At 45.0% G+C, this 20,793-nt stretch overlaps 1 long non-coding RNA gene across 1 annotated transcript; it reads right to left on the bottom strand.

Annotated features, from left to right (window-relative positions):
- Positions 1–10,343: 10,343 nt before the first annotated feature.
- LOC144098157 (uncharacterized) lies at positions 10,344–10,877 on the bottom strand. The gene is made up of 2 exons (XR_013307136.1): positions 10,633–10,877; positions 10,344–10,541 (listed from the first exon to the last, which is right to left on the bottom strand). It is a non-coding gene; the product is annotated as an uncharacterized LOC144098157 (long non-coding RNA).
- Between the last annotated feature and the right edge of the window lie 9,916 nt (positions 10,878–20,793).

The following is a 20,793-nucleotide window of genomic DNA, read 5'->3' as shown; positions in this document are numbered from 1 at the left end:
GATTATCGTCGCGGCCCTCGTCAAGATCTACGGACCAGGGATAGCGTCGGCTTCAAGGGCAAGACCAGGAGAGGTGTACGTCGTGCACCGGTGTCGTCGGTGCGGAGCCAAAGGGCACAAGACGGACCACTGCTGGGCCTACTGCTCACCGCGCCGCCACGCCGCTGCAGGTCGCGGTTGAAGTGCTCCTGCAAAACGGCCCTTTTTAGGGCCACCTCATTGTTTCCTGGCAGATCGCGAGCGTCCCGTTTCGTGCCCGTATTCCCTCTCTGTCGAAATCGACGCCAGACATCCAAATCGCGCGGTGTGAGCTAGTAAATCGCTGGTAGAGACAAAAACTCGTGCTTGTATACAGACTTACCCATCTCCAGTGCGCCTTTGTTTATTTCCGTAGGCACTACTCGCGCTTTGTAGAAATCGACGCCAGCCGCGAAATTTTACATGTTAGACCTCGCTACAGCATTAGCGCAGCGTGCCTTCGTCTCTTTACGTTCTAACTTTTATGCAGCGCACCTTTGTTTGCTCGTTACTTTTGTTCTTTTCAGTCGTTTCCTGATTCCGTCCAAAGAGCCGGGCTAAATGGATGATTATGGAACCACATGGCGATTGCACTGCATACAGCACGACTTTGGTCCCTGTGTTTTTAAATAAAAACATCAGATGTCGAAGGTCATGGTCGTGTCCGAGGATGGCTTCCACAGCTGGGGCCTAACCATAGGGACCGCACACGCTTTGTCGTCGTTGCCAAGTGGAGAGGCCCAAGATGGCTGACATCCTTAATAAAGATCCCTTCTCGGGGCCGCTTTAGTGTTTCCTGGCAGATCACGCGCTTTCCACCCTGTGCACATGCTCTCATTTCCAATTAAAAAGGTCCTTTAATAACAAGATGTTGCATGGTACTTGAACAATAGCGGCTACAATGACAAAGGTGAAGAAGTGCTGGAGTTACACGGAAATAAAAAAGGTTGGGGGTGCCCACATAACAACCTGAAATGGTTTTGGACAGGACTCCTAGTTAATTGCATTTGGAAGAGAAAGACAAGGTTTAATTTTGCAGTGTAAGCTTGCTTCTCTGAATGAACAGAGAACGTTGCCTCGCACTGTTTGGGCCACCTTCCTTGACCCCATGAAAAAAAAAGGATGCCTCTGGGAAACTATTTGCGGAATTTCCGCCCCCCCCCCCGCCCCTCGATTCAGAAGGGGAAGGGGGGGGGTGACGGCCTTTTCTTTGTCGGGCGCGACGCACGATGGACAAGACGGCGAAAGGAAGGGGGCTGTCAGTGACGCATGTTCCGCGCTCTTCGCTTAGCCAGCGTACAAGTCCCTTCGACAGCCTGAAATGCCTTCGGTGGGCATCGTCACGCATGTCGAAAGGATTGTCATGCACGTGCGACCGCCGATAACATTCCTTGCAAGCTTATTCATTGCCGTGAAAATCGGGCGGTGAGCATTTCTGGTGCGAAGTGAAGGAACTTGGTAAGGTCTGCAAGGAAAGACCTTACGCAACTTTACTGGGGCATAGCCGCCTTTCCGAAATTAACCGTGACAAGTGCCTAGCTGTCTTTGGATTCCAGCGAAGTTGCAGCTGTACCTCCGAATCCTCCTCGCCCGTTCCCACGCGGCTTCGCATGCCATGTCGCCATGTGCGGTAAAAAGAACAGTTTGCAGAGTTTAAATGGTTCAAGTATGAAGCTATGCAATGAAGCCAATTACAGACTTCTGTACAACAGCTAGAGGAATTTCAAGAGCATGCTGTGTGATGGTAGTCAAAACTAATGCAGTCAACTATTATTTCGTATTTTTTTGACCAAACAGACATGAAATGTCTGAAGATGAATGTGTACCAAACACATCGGTGCATCAGTTAATTGTGATGCGTGAAAAAAATTGTACTAACATATAAATGCCCATATGTCGTCATAATCAGGAATACTGAAGAATTAAGGAAAATAAAAGGTTTTTTTTTGTTCAGGCTCACACACCTGCTACAAACATCTTTATACGCGTACGTAACAATTTATGACTCTGTAAGAAGCATTTTGGGTAAAAAGTACAGTATGGCAGAAAGGAGTCTTTAGGAAATGCACTGTGTAGAAATAGCCATACCAATTTCATGTGATCGTTCGATAAATGTAACAAATACCGTGCAAACAAGCTCGCTGCATAGTATAGTTTTTTTGCAAGTTACTGGTTGCAGACCGCTCTGCAGTCACTGGACTGTGATTGAGTAAGTACTGCATGACAGTGCATGGATTGCACAGCAGTTGCTTGTTCATTTCGTTTACCACCATTTCGTTTACCACCGCAGCGAGCGTTCTTTTGTGCCCGCATGTGTGCTTTCGGTGCGGGAGGGCGTCCTTGGCGGCACCCTCCGTTCTGCGAACGGACCGATGGGCGCCCGCTTCGTTAGCTTATTGGTGTGGTCGTTAGGGCCGCGGGAAATGCCGCCGCTGCCAGAATTACGAACCGGAGAGCCGTGCGGCGTCTCCGTTCAAGCGGACCCATGCACGTGTGCGCGTGAGAGTGTGTGTGTTTGTGTGTGTGTGCGCTTCCGGTGCACTGCAGGTGCGCGGTAGCCTGCAGCGCTTGGAGGCGACTCAGTCAAGTGACAGACGACAAGGAACCCGTGAGAGTGTGTGTGCGATGCTATTTTAGCTTGTAAATAAGTTTTCGTAAATATACCCTTTTGTATTTCCTTCACATGAGAGTTTAATCGTTTCATTTCTTCAGCGCGTATTTGTAACATTAATTTAATCTTAAGCCTCATTTCAAACACAATGAAACAGGACGTGTAACTTTTTGACATGTTCCTTTTTGGCAGCCTCTAAAAATATTTCCGCATGAATGGGCTAGCTTAATTGTTTTGCAGCAATATAACCACGGGACTGCTGTAACTTGCAACATTTTCAAATTGTGTGAGCATCACTGCATGTGAGGGGTCACAACCATATCCTAGCTGTTTCTTGAAGGTCCCGTTGCTTTGATGGCAATGCTTGGACAACCATGACCATCTTCCGCATTCATGCGTACAGGGTATGCCCATTACGTGCATGCCTTTCTACCTATTAATGCCTTACAATGCAAACAGACAACAAATAAAAGGAAGAGCACAAGTACAGACAGTGTTTGTAGCCCACACTCTTCTTCTTCACGTCAGTAAATATATATGGCACATGCCCACGCGGGGGGATTTGCCAAGGTACAGTGGAGATTGCCAATGAAATATTTGCACGGGGGAAAAAAAAGACGTGAGGCGGCGGCGTAGAAGACTGAATCAGGATAAAAATTGGAAAATTCAATAAAATTTAAGAAATATGAATTACCGAGAATAGAATCAAGCATTTTAGACATGCAACAGAATTTTGTATGCAGCTAACAAGGTGACCGATCAGTCGCACTTACGTAATCATGAAGGTAGCCACAAACACTGCTTAACGGGAATTCCTTGGCGCTCGCACCGAACGAGAGAAGAACTGGAAGAGACAGAGGGAGTCCTAACCTCGAAAGAGGGACCTCCAAATACTGCTTTCCTTGAACTGCGAACCGCCGGCGAGAGAGGAGAAAATGACCGATTGTTTCAACTTGCCCACATGAGACACAAAGGTTTGTCGCAGCTAGCGAACCCGCATCGGCGCAAGTATAAATTTAAGTGAGGGATTTTGCATCGCAGAAGCGTCACTGACACCTCGCAACGCCTTGATTTACACCACTGGACATTCCATGGGTAATTTAAGTGGTGAAAATCCACGGTATTGAGCAACGGATCACTCAAGCTGGCTGAAATATGTTGGAACCGCTGGAAACGTGAAGTTTCCAACATAATGAGGTGAAGGACAGGAAAGATTACAGGAGCGCTGAGAGCTGACCTTGCCAATAAATCAGCCACCTCGTTAAAATAAACACCCGAATAGGCAGGTACTCAGACCAAGTGGATCTCACGCACTGTGCACGGAACATAAAACCTAAGCGACCAATTCAGTAACGATTTTCCGGAATTTTGGAGACTAGAACTGAAAGGCAGTCTGCAAGAATGAGAACTCAAGCTACATGCCTGGGAATTAAGAGAAGAGCCAAAATAACCAAAAACTCTACGAAGAATATAGGAGTATAATCAGGGATACAAACAGAATAGCTCCAAGCCAGATCCTGCGAATATATCCCAATTGTAATGTTTAGTAGCTTCTTCTGAATTTAAAAGTAATGCTACTACTTTGAACTTTGGGGGTTCGAATAATAGCTGATAAATCACAGGGGGACAAAAACTGAATAACGGTAACAGAAACTTTGGCTATATTCAAGAAACATTACAAATGTCTTCCTTCGACGACTCTTCTTCCCGCACTGCCCCGTCCACCCGTTTTCTTCAGCAACTCGTTGCAAGGAGATCAGATCAACTTGAAGCGGAGCTAACAAATTCTGCGTGAACCTAACTTGCGGAAGCTGATAGCGTGGCCAATGCCTCCCATGCCTACTACGGATGGAATCAATACAAAGTCGAAGAAAAAGTATACCGCAGCACACATGATTGGAAGTGAAAGACGAATTTTGTTGATGTTGTTAGCCTATCAAAAGATGGCACATACCTACACTGGGCGATCAGCCAAGAATCCGGTGGCTATTCACCTGTACTCAGTTAAAAAAAAGAAAGCCGCGCGGGAACGCAATACTGGTGGATGTGCTGAATTTCAGGAACAAACGTATCGTGCAACAAGTAACAAATATATTCGTGAATCAGATTTTACATTGCATAATGAACCATGACTGCACCAAAGCAATGAGATATAAGTGAAGCATTTCGTTGCTTTCGTGACAGAAATGAGTTATGAGGTTTGTTGAATAAAAAAAAGTGATTTTTGATGGCAGCCAGCATGAGCCATTTAAAGTTATAGCTCAACATTAGTCACATCTGATATAGATGACACGCATGCTTTGAAAACAAGATAATGTTTTTCTTTTTTTTTATGAGAAATGCACAGGCAGTTTCAAGGCTTGCTTCACAATTTCATTTCTGGCGTATACACAAAGGCATGCCTATAAATTTTTCGTGTGTTACACCAGAACCAACACTACTTAAGTTGGTAAATCATGTTCATTACCTGGGTGTCATTAATAGCAAACATATACTAATGCTGCTAATCCTATAGAAGAACAAACAGCGGTTTTATGAAGACGTTAAATAATACGTGATACTGCATGTGTCCATCAGGCAATAAACTGTGCGGCAGTTTCAGTTTCTCTTCTCTTATTTTCAGTTTCGGTTGTCTTACTTTCAGTTTCGCTTCTTCAGAGTTTCAGTCACATGCATGTCTCTTGACACCACGTATACGTGACGCAAGAAAAGTAGAGGGGGCGGGGGGGGGGGGGGGGGGTTCGGCGGAAACTTGGCGTCATCATGACATCGCTCGCTCCGGTGTGTCGTTCGATCTTGCATCTACAATACAACAACGTGTCGACGAGGTAAACCTATGAGTTGCACGGGATCTTACGCCCCCTCGTACATTCCTAGAAACACCGGGCCAGTCACCAGTACCATGGAACCAGTGGAAGGCACTGTTTTCTACCTACTTAGAGGCGTCTGGCCTGAGTTTGCTGCAACCCGGCGCAAAGCCATGCCTTTGCAGTTGCGCGGCGTCGAAGGTCAGCGTCGTTCCGCAATTAACGCCTCCTGCCACGAGCGCAAAATGAAGGAGCAGGGACCTAAATTAATGGCGATTTCCACTGGTCGTGCTGGAGCAGCTTTTCTTGCTCCGCGACGACGAATTCGAGTTCAACTGGTCGACCTGGACCGACCGCGCGAATTCCGCTGGTCGATTGGAGCAACTCCGTTCCAACGGAGCTCACAAGGTTGATACGCCGACCAGTGGCGGATCTGCTCCGAGGCGGTTTGGGGCGCTCTTTTGCGATTCGAGCGCCTCACTTCAGATCCACCAGTGGAATTCGCCATAAGTGAAGTTACGAAAGGCGAAGATACGTTTCAAACCGCGCTCAGCACTTGCAACCGTCTGCCCTCAGCCACGACGGAACGCTACCGCGGTTCAAGATATGTTTACAGAACCCTGGCGAGCCTGTCAGCTGCAGGTTTACATTGCTCAGTTACGCGAACCTGCGTAGAACTGCGACTTCGACAATTCCGTGAACACTGTTGTTCGTGATCAGCTCGTTTCTGGCGTTGCGTCGGACAACTTCATAGGATGAAATTGTTGCTCGAAGGTGCAGGGCGAACCGGGAAAAGGCGATTAATCGCTTGTACGAAGAGGCACTTTTTTTTAAAATTCAGTGGTCACTTTGGCGATGTAAAGTGCGTGAGGCGAAAGCCTTTCTGCGCACACTGTGGCTGCTTCTTTTATTTTTATTTAATTATTTTTAATTTTTCGCTTCTGAAACTGCATTGTCACATAAGTTAATTTTTCCTTTTTATTTTTGTTACTTTAAAATTGTTATTTATTTTTATTTTTAACGTTTCGTTTTGAGTTATTCATTTACTTCGCAAATTAATGTGTAATTACAAACTAATGCGCAATTTCTAATCACCAATTACTTCTTAATTGCTAAGACTATATGGGTTATATCAGTTATTATACCATTGATGACGTCATAGTGTGACAGATTTCGCGGACGGATGGATAACGAGAGCCATTAAAGGCTTTCGCTTTAAATGTTTGCATGAAGTCGCCTATAGGCAGCTATTGGCCCTAGATTGCAGTTATTCGTTTCGGGCCCCTGATTATACACCTATATTCGCTGTTCATTTTCTAGGGGTTCAGTTGGCCCTATAGATAAGGTCTCTTGCATCGTTACTGATGTCATTATACTTGCTGACAGCCTTTCTGTCCTGACTCACTCGAAGGCTCGAAGGACGCTCTTCTGGGCCATTTTCTAAGATTTTTCATTCCACTACATGTTAAAGAAATGCGCTTTCACTGGATACCTGGACACTGCGGCATTGATGCTAACAAGACGGCCGATTTTTTAAACAAAATCTGCGCTTTGTGGGCCTGTGGTACCATTTACTCTAAACACTGTGCATTGACAACAGCTTGCTTCCAATGGTTCCTGCATCTGCATTTTTTCAGTCATGAGCCTCTTCGTGCTGCAGCGGATTTTCAACATTCCCTTGGAGTGTGCGCTTAAGTAGTTCATGGCAATTCGAGGTGTCTATGAAGTGGGATTCCAAATGTCCCCACTTTATAGACAATGATTCCAAATATGAAGTGGGATTCCAAACGGTCCCACTTGTTTTCAAGTGGTGCCACCTCAAAACAAGTGGTTTTAACAAGTGGTCCCAATTGTGGTCTCACTATGCAGGTGTTGTTGCGCCTCTGCGCAGGCTCTTGTGACACTACGTTGCTTTCGCTTGGGACTCTGAGGCAGTTCAAAGCTTTCATGAAGTGAAGCAACTACATTCAACTTGTAACGTAATGCACTTGTTTGATCCGGCTCTACCAGTGGTCGTGATCACAGATGCTTAATTCAGAGCATGTACTTTCTTTTAACTTCAGATACTACAAAACGTTTGCAAAAACTGCTGGGTCAATAGCCGAAGCTAGTATAGGCCCAATGTACGAATTTGTTATTACAGCAACAGAAGATGCCAACATGAAACTTGGTTATAAATGATCAGTGAACAAAGTATTAGCAAGCAACACTCAACAGCACAGGGCCTAAGACTGACCCCTGGAGGCACTCCAGCACACACAGGCTGTCGAGATGATTTTAAGTGTTTTATGTGGAAAAATTGTTTTCTGTTAGTAATGTAGCTTGTAAAGAAATCAAGAGTGGAATCCCTAAAACCATAGTGCTCTAGCTTGTGAATTAAAATGTTATGATTAACAGTATCAAATGCTTTCTTTAAGTCTAGGAACAAGGCTGCAGATATTTCATTAGCTTGTGAATTAAAATGTTATGATTAACAGTATCAAATGCTTTCTTTCAGTCTAGGAACAAGGCTGCAGACATTTCATAATTATGCAAAGATGAACATAACTCTTGAGACAATGCCATTACTGCTGTAGATGTAGACCTGTTATTTCTGAAGCCTTGTTGACAGTGAGATATGATTCTAGTTCTCTCCAAGTAGTCATTTAGTTGCTTTCCGACAAGTTTTTCGAACACAGTGTTAATGATACTCAAAACCGAGATTGGACGGTAACTGCCTGAATCATTACTATCCTTGTTTGTGAACTGGTATAGCTGCAGCGATCCTCAAAATATTTGCATAAATACCTTCGTAAACTGCATGATCCATTATTATTGATAGGAGTGGAGCAAGTTGGTGGATGTTCTCTTTAATGCTCTCAAAGTAATCCCGTCATGTCTGGTTGCCTTGTTTGCAACGAGTTTTCTTGATTGCTGTGATGTCACAATCGGCAACAGCTTGCGGTAAGAAGATGTCATGAACACAAGGGTCATTAACAGAGCATGGTAGATTAGGGATATGAGCTACAAACTCAGGGCCAATGTTTGTGAAGGAACTATCAAACCTATCAACTGTGTTTTCATCAATGTGTTCAGGAACTACGCGCTGTTTTAACTGTCTACCGATTGCGCTATTTCCCACATCCCACATTTTTCAGGAGTTTCCTTCTGCTTTCTGTATTAGCATACAGTTGTATTCTTTCTTTCTCATCTGTATTAATGCCACTCCATAGTTTCTGGAGGATCTGAACTTGTTTGAATAACAAATGTTTTCTTTTTGACGTTTCCACTTACGATACCATTGATCCTTCTCTTGTATAGCCTCAAGTATGTTCTGATTCATCCACAGGCACAAAGAATTGTTCGTACCTACGGGTAGTGCATAATGTGCATTTCGATATGGCAGACTCAAGAGCCTCAGCAAAATTTTCGAATTCAGTGTGAGCATTTGTATGATATATGTTGTTGAAATCTAAATTGTATATTTTCTCCTGCAAGAGTTGATAATTAATTCACGCAATTGGTGCAGAACTCATTCGAGCTGTTTTGTAGCAGAAATGTAATGGAGGCCTGCATACTGCTGCATATTTGCATCTCAACTCTCCCACGCTAAACACTCTGTGTATGGGCATATGAATATTGGCATGGGCGTGTGTATGGGCATATGAATATCAGCATTACTTTTTATGGGGGAGGAAGTTCGAATTGAAGCAGGTCATCAAGCACAGTTTACCCTATACTCATCACATGGAACCAGTCGTTGATCGACACGTAATATAAGATTGTCTGCATGACTAGATTATTCACTGATGATGCTTTGATTTACCTCAGTGTGATTGCTCATATGGACTGCTAATATTAAAGGTCACATCTCGATGAAACAATTTCTTGCTCCTTAATGTCTCTAATGCTGAATTCATCATTCACAGAGTACCCGAATATTCTCCAGATAGTTTCCAGATAACAGCTATTAGCGTGCTTATCACAAGATATAAATATCTTGGTGTTCATCTTAAGTCATACCTGTCATGGAATCAAAAGAATAACTGTGTGTTCTGCTAACCCCTTCCTGGGCTTTATTGAACATCTAGAATAAGCTCCTGTAAATGAAAAATGACTTGCATACATTACACTAATCCTAGCCCAAACCTAGAACATGCATCACACATTTTGTATCGTGAACAATGTAACCTAATTAGTGACATTGTTACAAATTATTTAGCGGCCGTAGGCAAATGTCAAGTGATGACCCGTCTATACTAATGTTTGATGCATCATTTCAAAGAAGATGTAAGCAAAAATTTTGTGTCTATACCACTTTAGGCTCAACTGTATACACATATCAGGAGATGATAATCCAAGCTATTGTTACCAATGTAGTCTATTGTAATGTAAACAGTAAATATTTGTGCAGTGCTAATGCAATAATTATTTAATAAAAAAAGGCTCTGATGACTTGGATGCATTCTTAAAGAGTTTGCCATGCAGCTGTTCTAATGACTGTCACTATGAATGCAGGCTAATCTATCTTACCTATTAACTCAGTGAAATGCTGTGTGGCCCTTTCTGCAGATTCTACAGTACTGCAACAGTATAGCATTTTGAGCAGTGTTATGAACAGTGTTATTGTGGTCCCTTTGTCTATTTTGTGCACTCACTTAACCATATCTCAATTCACACATCTGTTCAGTTGTCACACCTCAGTTTATCTACTTTAATTTATGTGGGTGCTTAAGAAAATATGTAAACAATCTACAATGTATAGATTGTTTTTATTGGAAAAATAATTTACGATTGCTTGTGGTGACAATGCATCTTTAAAAAGTGTTGCAGCTTTGTTTATTTCTGCACTGCACGCCAGACAATGCTGGTAATGAATTCAAATCTCTGGATGCATGTACCTGCAAAGAGATTGGACGACAACGCAGTTGCAGGAACAAAATAAATATAGGTTTATTTCTGTGCTATGACAGGCAGATTGCAATATACTAGAATCTGAAGGAAAGGTAAGGCATAGTATAAGTTGCGATCTTCCAAGTATTTCAATAACTGATGCTAATGACATCTTCAGTACAATCATGAAAGGCCATCAATGTTGTCTTCACGTCTCTTTGGTTGTTTGTCACCTGAAAGACAATCACAACAGCGCAAATTAGAACAGTCGTCGCTTTTAGCTCTGCACACACTGAACTCTTATTTGACAGCGCATAATAGTACCATGTGCCACTTAGCAGAGTTGTTCAGAAAATGTCTGCATCAAGTTGCACCCTAACAGCAACTTTGTGAATTGCCAGCAATGTGTAGCCATGGACCTGAGGAAAAAGGAAGCATGTACAGGTGGGGAATGTGTCAAGGCAGTGAAACCCCTGTTGGTCCGCGGGTGCACGCACCACTCTTACCGAGCACTCTGTACTTATAAGACACACCATGCCAGAAGGTTCCCTCATTTAATCAAACTTATTGTGCCTTTTGTAAGCTGCACACTTCAGGTGCTTGGTAAGAGCCTCCCTATCCGCCACCTGGGAGACGCGCTCTCTAGCAGTCAGGTTCTGCCGAGAGAAAAAAATGGTCTGGCTAAGCCAGATGCAGAGAAACCATTGTGCTGTAGGTTTCGCTTCAGTTGTTTAAGTGTGCAACACACTGAGCTGAAAGGAAAATATACTTACCTGCAGCATATATGGCCAGTATGGAGGTGCCTCTCGCGCTCTAACGCACACACCATCCTACTGGTAACACAAAGCTGCTGCTGAAAGGAAAATATACTTACCTGCAGCATATATGGCCAGTATGGAGGTGCCTCTCGCGCTCTAACGCACACACCATCCATCTGGTTCGAGACAGCTGCACACCTCATAGGCGAGGTCTATAAGTACACAGATGAACTTGTAGACGGGTTGTAAACCAGAAGAGAGTGCCATAGAGTCGATCTCATCTTTCATATGTAGTTGTGTCCTGGAGATGTTATTATAACAGTTGCCTCATCATTGCTGTTAAGGATTTGCTTTTTTATGTTCTCCTTCTGAAGCTCAGTTGGCTTTGAAAAACTTGTACCTGAGCTGGACAGCCTCTGCTTCTTAGTGGAATGAAACCTGACTTGGTGTTCGATTTTCTTGTTTGCAGGCTCCCTTGATGTGTGGGGCATTTCTTGCTTCTTAGTGCCTTCATAAATCTTCAGTACAGGGTCCAAAAGCTTGCTGGCCTTGTTGTGCACTTCTTGAGGAATTTCTTGCTCTGCGACATACTCTTTGAGCAATTCCATCTTGGCCAAGACCAAGTCAGATTTTGTCATGCTTGTAGAGGCTTCTGCTGTTTGAACACTTTCCAAAATGTGGAAAGCCTCGCTTGCCTTTGAATTGGATGACACTGCTTCAGTAGCTTTCAGGATCTTCTGATCTCTTCCTTCAGGTGCGCCAGCGATGACCACACAGTGAATGTGTTTGCAGATCGTCAAGCTCATTCGGTGCTCCTCACAATCACATGAATAGCTATGCACACACACCATGCACTCGCTGCACTTCAGAGGGCAGCAGGCACTACCTTTCTCTTTTGAAATCCTGTATGTGAGGCCTCTTGTGGACTGGGATTGCACAGTCCATGTTCCATCTTCATTCCTCTTGGCAGGCGTAGTAATTGCCACAGCAGATCTGTGGTTCTTCTCGATCCGGCTCATCTTGCTCGTTCTCTTTGCTTTCACAATGTGTTGTACCCTCTTCATCAAATACTCGTATGTCATGTCCATCAGTGCAGTGATGAGCCTGTCAACACGATGATTCTTCTTACCTTCCAGGAAACTATGCTTTAAAGTCCTGTGCATCCTTTCAAGATACATGTTTGTGTTGATGCCAAGTCCAGTTCGAAAACTGTAGGCCCACATCTCCAGGCGGTGAGCATAATTTCCTCTGAAGTACTGAATAAACTCCTGAAGCCTGGGATCTTTGTTGGCAAGAAATGACTCGAGAAGCTCAGCCACTTCGTCTTTTTTTGGGCACTCTAGCAGTGTACGAACAGCATGGTAAACATCTACTGCGAGTTCTTTTCCTTTTATCTTCTCAGAAATCCTTCGCTTCCAGTTTTTGTCCACATGCCATGTGCAGAGTAGTCGATGTTGAGGTGGGCCCATGACTGTTGACCAGGCCTTGAAGTATTCGGATGCATCATCTGTCATGAAAGTTCTAGCTGACAGGGCTCCTGTGGAGGACTTCAGGGATTCAAAGAATGCTGATAGGGTTTTCTCATTAATCGTGCTGCAGATGAAGTAAGCCATAGGCAATCCTGCTCCATATTCATCCAGCACCAGAACAGTCACCAGTTCAAATTGGTACCCCGTTGTTCCATGTGTGGAATCAACACAGACTGTTCCTGTACCTAGAACTTTCAGCAGCTCTTCCTGTGGCTCCGTCATTAAGGCAAGAGCAAAGTCTTTTGTACTAAAGGTATTCGTTGGGTCAACAACTGCCTGCTCTTTGTACAAGCGAACAACAGGTTGCCCCCTGTTCCTCATGCTTTGCACCCATATGCTTACACTCACAGCATCATTATCATGACATCTTTCAGGAACTGTGAGGTTATATTGCCGCTTGATGTTGTGCAAGTCCATGCGATTTGTCAAATGCAGAGGAGTTAGCTTGCTTGTCACCGATTCCCTTATTTTCTTCAATATTGTCCTCATGGGCACTCCTTTCGAAAGGTCATCCGCAATGCTTGCCCTTTCCTGGTCAGTCATACTCAGGTGTTCAACATCTGCATCATGCCCATAATGCGTCCTTTGGTACGATACCTTGACAGTACCCTCGTCTCTAGTAACGATCAGAAAAGAAAGGCATGTCCTGCCGCTCCTGCAGCTTCCCTGACTTTTCATCGCACGAGTCTTGTTGCCTCGACCTGGTCGTGCCACTCCTGACCTGTTGCAAGCGTAGTAGGTCCTCGTACATCCGTTGGTGAGCCTTTTTTCACCTGTGGATATTACGAACTTGCACACCTGGCTCGCTTCCTCCTGTCCTTTCCAATCATGGAACTCTGTAAAATGCATAAAAATACTTTAAAAAATATTGTGTAGAAAGGTGTTAAAACTGAAGGCACTGTCATTGTCAGTGACGAATGAACAATGCTTGAAAAATATTCGAAAAACATGGAGGATTATGTGCACCATAATTTCATGTATACACTGTACATACCAAAAAGCGGAACTTTGTACCTTGCAGAAAATACAGCATTCAAATGCCCAATTCAACAATATCACGAAGGTTTGCGATACTTGCGCTATATGCTTCTGTTGCCATCACCTGGCTCAATATCTGCACGCGTGTTTGCTATGTGGCCCTAGTTACTATCTCGTAATACCCACTTTAACGCTGAAGCATGCAATTGCGTGGTGGAATCCTGGAATGCGATCCCCTCGTGTTATCGTTATTGTCTTGTGGTCGTGTGCGCCCGATGAATAAAGTAATATCAGAGGTATTGAAGGCAATGATATCAGTGCGTTTTTAAGGGAGTAAGGTAGGGTAACCCTCCACCAAAAATCAAATTTGGAATTTTGGCACAGAAAAATCGACTACACTATGCGGAACAGTCCTGCGGAAGCGCGGCCTCGAGCGCCCGCTCAAAGCGGTTTAAATGAAGGCTACAAGGGTAGACGTGCGGGCTAGTTGGTGCTGCATACTTGTTTTAAACAGCGCAAAAGACACGGACACAGGAGGGACACACAAGACACACACAGCGCGGTTCAGATGTCGCGCCGAAATGTGCCACGCGCCCTGGCGTGTAAAAATGGCAAGTGGAGTTCGGAGGCCGGTTTGTTTATCGTTGTTTTTCGCGGTTTTCTTCATTATGGCGTGTTTTTTTTTTGCTTGTGTGTGTGTATGTATGGCAAGTAAACGGTGCATACTAAAAGATAATGTATTGTTGGAAATATTTACTTTTATAGCAGATATGCAGCTAGTGGTGCTCTTGTAGCGTGTTTCGTCTTTGTTATTGTTTGCATAGGTCGTGATCGCTTATGCACCTTTTTCGAACCTCAAACGTAGTACTTGCCCAGAAGATGGCACGATCAAAAATGGCAGATGGCAAATGGGGCAAAAAGAGAACATTAAAAAAATAATCGCTTCACTAGCAAGAAGGACAGTGGTAAACCGGCACGATAAAGCGCAAGCTTCACGAAACCTGGTGAGAGGATCGGTGGTGATTCCTTCGATGTAGACGGCTCAAGTACAACTGGCTACGTCTCATCGACTTTTCTCTTCCCTGCAGCTTCATGCAAGATGTTGCTGTGAACAACATATCTAATACACGTGCAGCAGGGGATTCCTCCTTTCTGTTTTGTTCATACGCTTCGATCAGTGATTTGATGCTCCCCTGCTCCACGTGTTTTATAAATACTGTCGAAAATCGTACTCGAATATAACAACTTCGAATTCATCAATCAACACTATTCACAAATTAACGGCACAGCCATGGGTACAAGGATGGCCCACACCTACGTCAACATCTTCATGCATAGTAATAAGTCTAAATTTTTGAAAGATTGTCCCATTAAGCCCACCCTATACAAACGCTACTTGGATGACATCTTTTTAATTTGGACTGACACACCTCGTAAACCCCAACATATCTTTCACTTACACGTGCGCCCACACCACAATTAACTTCCTAGATGTTGAGATTTTGGTAAACGAAAGCTCACTCACCACCAGTGTATATAGAAAACCGACGGACCGTCAACAATACGTACACTTCCAAAGCTGCCATCCTCGTCACTCTAAAACAAGCATCCCATACTCTCAGGCACATCGATCTAAAGGAATATGTTCCCAAGATGAAGACTTCGTAAAAAATTCCAAACGCATGCAAGAAGTCCTCATTAAGCAGCGATACCCGTCGCCATTGCCGACGATGCCATTCAAAGGACATCTAAACCCAACCGAGAGCAAATACTGGAGTGACGTCGATACAGCGAGCAAACAGACCATCAGGCAAATCTCGTACTTCCCTTCACCAGTAACCCAGCCGCCTAACGTACGTAAACAAAATCTTCAAAAAAACATTTCAACATTCTCAAACAAAGCGAGCTAGCGCCTCGCCAAAATTTTCACTGCTCTCCCTCATGCAGTCTACAGACGACCGAAAAACATTCGAAACATTCTAATACACTCAGTCACATAAAGAGCCGGTTTTGGGGTGTCGACCTTGTGGAAAAAGTAGATTCCAGGTCTGCAAACACATTACAAACATCAAGCTGTGAAATAAGGACAGCTTCAGGATTCAAATGGAAAATTAATGACAACTCTGATTGGGATTTCTGCAACGTAATATACCTCCTAGGATGCAGTGTGTGCAGTACGCAGTACATTGGGCAGGCCGTTAACTTTATACGAATTCGCTTTAATAACCACCGCGCGCATATTTTATCCCTACCTCCCCTTGTTAAAACACATATATTAATGAGAAAAAACGACCCATTTGATGCAATTAAGTTAACAGTCCTACAGGGTGGGTTCCACAACAAAGAGATCTCGAGCAACGCGAGTCGTACTTTATTTACAAATTTAATAACAATTCCTCACGGCATTAATGAAAGTCCGGGTGTATTGACCTCCATCGCCCCTTGCAGAGCCAATGCTGACCTTAGGAATTCCGGCGCGACAAACCTCGGTCGTTTGTCGCCAGCGGCATCTTTTTCAAGCTTCGCTGCCCGCTTACACAAAGCTCTGAATTCATCCCCCACCCGTGTCTTGCCAGTTCGACGCACCACCTTGCCGAGCGGGGTGCAATTGAAGAACCAAGAACCCTTGATGGGCACAAAAGAAAAATACTAGAAAAAGGAGAAAGAAATAAAGAGAAAAAGAAAAACGCTTTGTCTCCTGCCGCCCAGCGAGCTTGCGCGGGAGGCCAGCCCGGGGGAAAAAAGGAATAACGAGGGGAGGGAGGGCATTCGGGCCCTCAAAGCAACAATGACAGACTTTGGCGGAGTCCCGGAGCAGATAAGAATCATAGATGCATGTACTGCCCGTGCCGCCGGCCAAAACGAGCAAACAAATAAACAATAAATTCAGACAGAGCAGGAGACGTTCCAGGAGCGTCTTCGGTACGAATAGTGAAGGCGGAATCAGCGGCGCAGTTAGCTTAACTACACACACGTGCACTGTGCATGAAACACACACACAAAAGAAAAAGAAAAAAGGCGGCAAAACATACGAGTTCGCGAAAGTGTCCTGTGCGGGGGGTAAAGGTGAATGGCAGGAGCATTTAATCAAGGGTTCTTGGTTCTTCAATTGCACCCCGCTCGACAAGGTGGTACGTCGAACTGGGAAGACAGGGGTGGGGGATGAATTATGAGCTTTGTGTAAGCGGACGGGCAGCGAAGCTTGAAAAAGATGCCGCTGGCGGCAAACGACCGAGGTTTGACGCGCCGGCACTCCTAAGGTCAGCACTGGCTCTGAAAGGGGCGATGGAGGTCAATAAACCCGGACTTTCATTAATGCCGTGAGGAATTGTTACAAATTTGTAAATAAAGTACGACTCCCGTTGCTCTCTTTGTTGTGGAACCCACCTTGTAGGACTGTGAACTTAATTGCATCAAATGGGTCGTTTTTCTCATTAATATATGTGTTCTGACAAAGGGATGATGGGTAGGAATAAGATATTTACTTATGCAAGAGTGACTAGCTATGCGCAAAAATTTCCGTGTTTCAATTATCAAAACTGCGAACTTTGACCGCAGCGTCCCGGACAAATAATTCCAACTCCCGACCGCGTTTTTAAATTCATTCTAAACGGGGTACGTGTTTACTGGTACCTGCAGTGGTCGGCTGCGCAACTATATATATAAGCTATCGCGTGCAGCTGTCATATTATAAAAGAAAATCCGCACAAAACAAAAATTACGCAGCAACGGGCTGTGGCGAATGATTGCGCGCAATATTTTTTCGCGGGTTAGTGAAACGAACAGTTTTGTTTTAAATCACGAGAGTTGTATCAAAAGCCTTTATATGTCGTCATTAATTACGATAGGTACGACGACACAGTGAATAGGAGTTTATATAGACTGTCGTCCTTCAAAGACCCAATGCTTTTCTCCTCCAAAACGTCGTGTAGAACAAAACCGGACCGCCAAATTTTGACACGGTTGTACGAAATTTCTGCACTAACGAAAGCTATGAGTGTAGTCTCCTGCATGTAGAGAATGTAGAATACAAGGAAAAATTATAATATGTATGCTCTAGGTCAGGTTCATAGTCCTACAGCACTCGATTGTAAATGCAGGCACTCGACGGAGCGCTGATAGACGGGCGTGGTCACCTGTAGGCGCATTTGCGTGGCTTTGCATGGATAGTACGTGCATGGATAGTACTGTATCGGGTCCGCCAGGCAGTGGCGATTATAATAAATGCACAACGAAGCGCGCCGTTCGAGCGCACTAAAATAATACACCAGCAGTTCAAGGATATCATATATAATAAAAATAAAATGCGGGATTTAGCTCGCTGCAAAAAGCTGTAAATTCGCCCGCTGCGCACATATATAGATGCATTCGCACAGACTTGCTAAGAACGTTAAAACAAAACAAACAAAAAAAAGCCAAAGAGGCAGCGCAGGAAAATTCATGCACGTCGCGTTGCAAACATGTCTCCTTACCTTTGTCGTTCCCAAAGGACAGTTGCAGATTTTCGGCTGGGAATTTGTGCGCCACGTTGTAGTGATGAACCAAATTTTCGAGTGTTGATAGCAGGCTGCTGCACTGGTCGCAGTGGAGAAAGGCTCCTTTCGTCTCCAACTTGTGCACCATCCTCATATGCTGCAGCATGTTTTTCCGCTGAGTGAAGACTTTGTCGCAGACGCCGCAACGTCGATCATGATCACCGTGCTCAGGTTGACGTTCACTCTGGTTTGGAAACACTGACGCCATTCTGGACAGAAACGCGCATGCAGTGTGTGAAAGCGCGGCGCATCAGGTGCGCTTTTTGAACCCGCGCGCGCTGTCAAAAACGTGGGGAATTCCGAGAAAACCCTAGGGAAAATATGTCTCTTCCCAACCTAACACGACGTCATTAAAAGTCCCGTGACCATGACGTCACGTGACGTTTTAGGCGTGACGTCACATTTTGTTTGACCAATCAGCGTTTCCAGCCCGCCTGCACCGAAACGCTTGTCGGATTGTGTCGAGAATAGGGCCCATGGACGTCGGAGGGATAGGTGGATAGGTGATAATGCCCTTGCTCTTTGTATCAGGCGGCAGCTTGCGCCACTGCGCGTATATTTCCCTCTTTGTTATCTTTTTTATTTCCTTCAATTTCGCTTTTAAAATGTTAGTTTTACTATCTTTTTCCTCTCCAAATTCATCCCTCTCTTGATTTTCTCCACCAATCTTCCAAACCTCCCCTTCGTTAATGTCACGCTTTTCTCGTCCGCTCGCCCGTCCTCCCCAGCAAATCCCAGCGTTCTCTGTCTGTTGCTGTTCCCTCGGGGAGGGCTGGGCGGAGTTCTGAGCACCCATGGAGGAAAAAAAAAAAACTGAGGAGGGTGCAACCGGCGAGACACTTCAAGCCTAGTCGTAAAAAGTAAAAATGCATTAAAAAGAATACCCGCCGTGGTGGCTCAGTGGTTAGCGCGTTCGACTACCGATCCGGAGTTCCCGGGCTCGAACCCGACCGCGGCGGCTGCGTTTTTATGGAGGCAAAACGCTTAGGCGCCCGTGTGCTGTGCGATGTCAGTGCACGTTAAAAGATCCCCAGATGGTCGAAATTATCCCGGGGCTCTCCACCAAGACCCACTGTACTAGAGACCTGCACATTTGGCACTACTCCAGCGCGCACCTTCTAGTTCATGCCTTTTGCCGCTAGGGAACGGCAGCTACGGGAGGCTTGGCGCTACAATTAATCTGTTGAGCAAGAGGACGTCAGTTATTTTACTTCAAGGATGCAATAGTTTTGTCACTTGTCTACGTTGTGTGTATTCATCATTCATCCATTGCCTAGCAAAGATGCCAGAAAGTCTCACGCCTGGCATGCGCACAAACAAAATATTCGCCGCTAGGACTTGAAGAAATGTCGTATTTGCATTGTTCCTTACTAAGTTTCAAAATAATAAGACCGGACAAATGCACAGGTAGGCAGTGAGAGAAGAGAAATCATTTGTCGAAAGCAGACGATGGTGATGATAATGAGACAAACAGGTCAACCCAGCGCCCTCAACGGCCAAAAAGTTAACGAAAGTTGGCGCACGTAGTCCCATAAGAGAACTGCAGATTGGGCTAGTTGGTGATGCATAGTGGTGGTTCGACAGCGCAACAGCACACACAGACCAAGTTTGTGTCTCGTCTCCTACTTGGTGTGAGTGTGCTGTTGCGCTGTCGTCCCATAGGACCCCGCCAAATCAAATGTGCAGGTCTCTAGTTCCGTAGGCCTTGCTCTCCACTACGGCAACTCTTTCCCCCTTTCTTCTTTCCCTCCCTCGTTTATCCCTTCCTTACGGCGCGGTTCCGGTGCCCGCCGATATATGAGACAGATACTGCGCCATTTCCTTATCGCCCAAAACAAATTAATATTAAAAAGGAGAGAGTCGGCGTATAGGCAGGACTGATCGGAATTCGCGTAAAAACGGATTTTTTTTTCTTTAGTGCGCCTTGTGTATCTCCACGACGTCACCATTGATGTCTACGCTTTTACGCTAAGTGATTGAATGAAACTTAATCACATATATTGTGTTTTCTCGACCAGCCTGACAGCGCAAGGATTTTCCTGTTTTTACCTTTTTCAGGAACAGAGGGTCACATAGTGAGCAAATTGCGGCCATTCTTACATATCCTCAGCCGCTGGTGCAACCGCGCATGAAGCAGGCAGTCATATGTGTTGAATATCAGACAATCGGCGAGGATAAAAGTGCCGCACCAATTAAACGCTCGAAGAATAACACTTCCTGGTCACAGGAAGCGGCTGCATATGCATGAGCGGTAGTGTCGTCCATTACACCCTTAAAACTTTTCGTCGATAGATATCAAACTGCGAAGGAGAACGGCTAGCCGTTACTGAAAGCCATGAATGGCATTAAATCTCAAGGAAAAAAAACTGGACGTAGAGTAAATATACCACCATATACAACGAGATGAGCGCTGTCGCCCGCACCGCGCGGCGGCCACGATGGCGCAAGCGTCGACTGCAGCGCCCTCACACTCCCTAGGGGCAAGTCGCGCCCGGCATCGGCGGGAGAGTTCCGAAACTCAAGTATATCTATAAACGTTGCCACGGGCGGCGCAGACGCGCGCAATAAAAAAAGCGTTTCGGTGCAGGTGGGCTGGAAACGCTGATTGGTCGATGGGATGCGCTTCTCCGTGACGTTTTTCTGCTTCTCCCTTGTTCTCAACCGGATGTGGGTTCGCCGCGCCTC

This window comes from Amblyomma americanum, chromosome 1, assembly GCF_052857255.1.
Source record: "Amblyomma americanum isolate KBUSLIRL-KWMA chromosome 1, ASM5285725v1, whole genome shotgun sequence".
NCBI lineage: Eukaryota > Metazoa > Arthropoda > Arachnida > Ixodida > Ixodidae > Amblyomma > Amblyomma americanum.
This window is presented reverse-complemented; position numbering and strand designations above follow the sequence as displayed.